This window comes from Bos javanicus, chromosome 25 (assembly GCF_032452875.1).
Source record: "Bos javanicus breed banteng chromosome 25, ARS-OSU_banteng_1.0, whole genome shotgun sequence".
Taxonomy (NCBI): domain Eukaryota; kingdom Metazoa; phylum Chordata; class Mammalia; order Artiodactyla; family Bovidae; genus Bos; species Bos javanicus.
In genome coordinates this window covers 27,588,600-27,594,268 of record NC_083892.1, presented here as the reverse complement: position 1 = coordinate 27,594,268, position 5,669 = coordinate 27,588,600, and positions in this window count along the sequence as shown.

Below are 5,669 nucleotides of genomic sequence, written 5' to 3'. Positions count from 1 at the left end.
TCCAATTATCAAAACCTTCAAGCCCACTCAGACTTTCCTTAACCCACGTTCCAGACTTTTCTAATCTTACCCCATGATGTTGCCCCAAACCAGCACAAAGCAGATACAGAAGACTGACTTTGGCCCATTACTTCAGTTCAGTTCAGTCACTAGTCGTGTCCAACTCCTTGCGACCCCAGGAATTGCAGCATGCCAGGCCTCCCTGTCTATCACCAACTCCAAGAGTTCACTCAAACTCATGTCCATCGAGTCAGTGATGCATCCAGCTATCTCATCCTCTGTTGTCCCCTTTCCTCCTGCCCCCAATCCCTCCCAGCATCAGAGTCTTTTCCAATGAGTCAACTCTTCGCATCAGGTGGCCAAAGTATTGGAGTTTCAGCTTTAGCATCAGTCCATCCAAAGAACACCCAGGACTGATCTCCTTTAGAATGGACTGGTTGGATCTCCTTGCAGTCCAAGGGACTCTCAAGAGTCTTCTCCAAAACCACAGTTCAAAAGCATCAATTCTTCAGCACTCAGCTTTCTCCACAGTCCAACTCTCGCATCCATACATGACCACTGGAAAAACCATAGCCTTGACTAGATGGACCTTTGTTGGCAAAGTAATGTCTCTGCTTTTCAATATGCTATCTAGGTTGGTCATAACTTTCCTTCCAAGGAGTAAGCATCTTTTAATTTCATGGCTGCAATCACCATCTACAGCGATTTTGGAGCCCCAAAAGATAAAGTCTGCCACTGTTTCCACTGTTTCCCCATCTATTTGCCATGAAGTGATGGGACCAGATGCCATGATCTTCATTTTCTGAATGTTGAGCTTTAAGCCAACTTTTTCACTCTCCTCTTTCACTTTCATTAGAGGCTTTTAAGTTCCTCTTCACTTTCTGCCATAAGGGTGGTATCATGTGCATATCTGAGGTTATTGATATTTCTCCCAACAATCTTGATTCCAGCTTGTGTTCCTTCCAGCCCAGCATTTCTCATGATGTACTCTGCATATAAGTTAAATAAACAGGGTGACAATATACAGCCTTGACGTACTCCTTTTCCTATTTGGAACCAGTCTGTTGTTCCATATCCAGTTCTAACTGTTGCTTCCTGACCTGCAAATAGGTTTCTCAAGAGGCAGGTCAGGTGGTCTGGTATTCCCATCTCTTTCAGAATTTTCCACAGTTGATTGTGATCCACACAGTCAAAGGCTTTGGCATAGTCAATAAAGCAGAAATAGATGTTTTTCTGGAACTCTCTTGGTTTTTCCATGATCCAGCGGATGTTGGCAATTTGATCTCTGGTTCCTCTGCCTTTTCTAAAACCAGCTTGAACATCTGGAAGTTCACCGTTCACGTATTGCTGAAGCCTGGCTTAGAGAATTTTGAGCATTACTTTACTAGCATGTGAGATGAATCAATTGTGCAGTAGTTTGAGCATTCTTTGGCATTGCCTTTCTTTGGGATTGGAATGAAAACTGACCTTTTCCAGTCCTGTGGCCACTGCTGAGTTTTCCAAATTTGCTGGCATATTGAGTGCAGCACTTTCACAGCATAATCTTTCAGGATTTGAAAGAGCTCAACTGGAATTTCATCACCTGCACTTTGTTCATAGTGATGCTTTCTAATGCCCATTTGACTTCACATTCCAGGATGTCTGGCTCTAGGTGAGTGATCACACCATCGTTATTATCTTGGTCATGAAGATCTTCTTTTGTACAGTTCTTCTGTGTATTCTTGCCACTTCTTCTTAATATCTTCTGCTTCTGTTAGGTCCATACCATTTCTGTCCTTTATTGAGCCCATCTTTGCATGAAATGTTCCCTTGATATCTCTAATTTTCTTGAAGGGACTTCGGCCCATATCCTGTATCAAAAAGGCTCGAATGTTAGGGTTCACAAGGGGCTCGTAGCATATAGTTAAAATATGGCCCATCGTGGTGACCTGACAAACAAGGGATGAAGTCACAGTGGCCACATTGCCCTGGCGGGCATCCCGTTTTTTCCTTAAGGTGATACCCTGTTTTTCCCTGCTGGTGCCAGTTTCTCAAGACTACGTGACCACCTGACCATGAGACCCCTTCGACTACATGACCATCTGACCATGAGATCCCTTCACTACATGACCACAAGACGCCAGCTGTGGGCTAAAGATAAACTGAGGCCCCTTCCCTACGGGGCACAATTTCCCATTGATAGGGTATAAGAAGGGTTGGCTGTAAAGGGAGGGCACTGGTTTCTCTCTAAAGCCAGTCACTTTCTTTCTTTCTTCCTATAATAAATCTTTCTCTGCCTGAATGCCTGGCTCACTCTCTTTTTCTCTGCTTGCCTTACAGCACCCTCTGTGGGTCTGCCAATCAATATGCTCTGTCTTCATTTAGCACAAGGCCCAAGCTGGACTAATCAGATTACCTTCCAGGAATATGAATCTTGAGTGCTCTGATGGGAGAATGGGAGGTGACTGGGGATAAGGGATCCTGGTGGAGGTGTTCTGAAGAGTCAATTCTGCTGCTTGCACCAACAGAAAATTAACCTATAAAGAAGTTGGCACTCGGAAAATTAAAAACAACATGCAGTCATTCATGGGGTAACACACAAATTAGATGCTTTTTCGAAAAGACTAAAAGGTACCCATATTTGATAAACATCTTTCTCAGCCATCAGCCCCCAACCCAACATTCATTCTCATATTCAATCTTTCTCTCTCTTCCTTCTGCTATTCCCCAACCCATTCTTCTCGTCTATTTCTCTTCATGGTCACTGTTTTGTTTGTATCCTTCCAGGATTCTTATTTTGGATCCTGACCCCCATGGTGAAGATATTAGGAGATGGGGCTTTGAGGAAGTGATTAGGTTTTGCCCTTATGAATGGGATTCAATCTCTTTTATAAAAGGACTCCAAGAAAACTTCTTTCTACTGTGTGAGGGCACCAGGAAATGGGTCCCTACTAACACAGATCTTTTGGCACCTTGATCTTGGATTTCCCAGCCTCCAGAATTGTATGCAATTAATTTCTGCTTTTATAAATCACTCAGTCTATGGTCCCAGGCAGCACTGCTGCTGCTGCTGCTGCTAAGTTGCTTCAGTTGTGTCCAACTCTGTGTGACCCCATAGACGGCAGCCCACCAGGCTTCCCCGTCCCTGGGATTCTCCAGGCAAGAACACTGGAGTGGGTTGCCATTTCCTTCTCCAATGTATGAAAGTGAAAAGTGAAAGTGAAGTCACTCAGTGGTAAATAACCCACCTGCCAATGCAGGTGACCGAAGAGACATGGTTTGATCCCTGGGTCAGGAAGATCCCTTGGAAAAGGGCATGGCAACCCTCTCCAGTAGTCTTGCCTGAAGAATCCCATGGACAGAGGAGGCTGGTAGGCTACAGTCCATGGGGCCACAAGGAGTCGGACACTTAGCAGTCTATGGTATTTTGTATATGTTGTTGATGTTGTTTAGTTGCTAAGTTGTATCCAGCTCTTTGCGACCCCATGGACTGTAGACCACCAGGCTCCTCTGTCCATGGGATTTCCCAGGCAAGAATACTGGAGTGGCTTGCCATTTCCTTCTCCAGGTTATCTTACCAGATCAGGAATCAAACCCGTGTCTCCTGTGTTGGCAGGCAGATTCTTTACCACTGAACCACCAGGGAAGCCTCATTTTGTATATATAAAATGATGGAATTTGTATTTACACATACATACATCTGTAATGTAAAATATATATATATATATATATATATATATATATAGTATTTTGTGTATATATATATGACATTTCCTTTTCCATTCATCAGATACTACTAAGGTTGTTTCCGTTTTAAAAAATTTTTTATGATTTTTTAAAATATTGTTTAGCATTGCTGGGTCTTAGCTGTGGCATGTGAACTCTTTAGTTGTAGCATATGGGATCTAGTTCCCTGACCAGGGATGGAACCCAGGTCCCCTGGATTGGGAGCTCAGAGTCTTAACCACTGAACTGTCAGGGAAGTCTGCCGAGGTCCAGCCCCGGCTGCTCCAGGGTATTCGAAGGAGAGACGGCTTCGGCGACTATTTATTCATCAAAGATATAAAGAGTAATAGAATGAGGATAGCTCAGTAGGAAAATTCAGTGGAGAAAAGAAGCTGAGTAGCTTGGTTTACACGGAAAATCAATATAACCCGTGACACCAGGTTAGCTCTGACCACGGAGGCCGCAGGCGCCCTCTCAAATAGCGGAAGGTGCCCCACCTTAGACACCTTCTCGAGTGGGTCTTAGAAGCCCAGGCAAATAAATGGTCACAGAGGATATCCACGCTCCAGATGGAGACTCAGCTGGAAATTGAGGGGAAGAATGACATGGGGAGACCAAGCTTTGGTGAGCAAGGCCCGTAACTTTATTTTCAACAGGGGCTTATATACCCTAAGTTACACATAGAGGATAATAGGGGATGCAAAGTCAGCAGTCTTTGATCCTTATCAAAAACCAGGGTTTCTTTCCTGCAAATTTATCCTATACAAATGGTTTAGGTGATTTACATCATCTTCTGGCCAGAAGGCCTACTAACATTTTATGACTCTTGACAAAGACTTATCAACAAAGACTTATTTTCTCTATGAGTAATTATTTTAAGGTTTGGCACCATCTTCCGAAGATAAAATTGCATTCCTATAAGGCGGATGTGTAATGGGTTTACAACAAAGGAAAGAATTTATTACCTTAAGGGTCTAAAGTTACTAACACCAAGGCCACTACTTATTTTTTCTACATACCAACTATATTAATTAATACACATTCAAGGATACAATTCAGGGGATGTGAAAACTTGGCAACAAGCATTGGCTCACCAATGAAATCTTTCACTAGTTTTATTCTGACAGTTTCTAACTCTCTGAGAGGCTCTAAGCCATTTGAATATCTTAAGCTTCCCATGCCTCTCGAGGCTGGGAGACTGTAAACAATCGTATGCATAGCTGTAGGAGTCCGGGTAAACTTGTCAGGCGAGTTAGAGCGCCATCTGAGGGGTTTGAATTTAAACACTCCTAATTGCCCAGGAACTTTATTAATTGGAGCTGTAAGTTAACTCATTGACAGAGAGAGCAAGATGGTGGTGGGGGACAGCCCCCAGTGAAGTCAGAGGTGAGAGCACAAAGCAATAAAGTAGGCAGACTCTGGTTTTTGTGGGGTAGATGCTCGAGAATATCCGGGGGACTCCTGAGGCTCGATCCCGCCTTTGCGTATGCCAAGCCTCCTTCCTCATGACCTTTGTCACGAGTGGAATGTCTCTCACCGGCTCCCAGCAGAAGTCCGACATTTTTATAACTAGTTTTGGTATAATCATTTTTGATATTCTGGGTACCTCTTACCTGTTTCTTAATGTGTTTAAGGCACTTAATAACATTTGAAATTTTAGGTCTGAGACTTTAATTAAATGTTTAGATGTATTTAAATCTGATCAGTGTTTACAAGAGTAAGGATATCTCATTTTAGAAATTCTTAAGTATTTATTATTTGCACATCTATGAATAAATTAGAGGAATGTCAGCTACTTAAGGAATGTCATTTGGTTTCTTAAATTAATAAATTGAAAATTAATCAAAATCCAAATGAGTATTTTTCTCCCAGCCCTTAAGCCCTTTGGACATAAGAGAATCTATCAACACAATAATCCTTTTTACTCTGAGATTCTGAGAAAGAGAGTCATACAAATTTTGGTA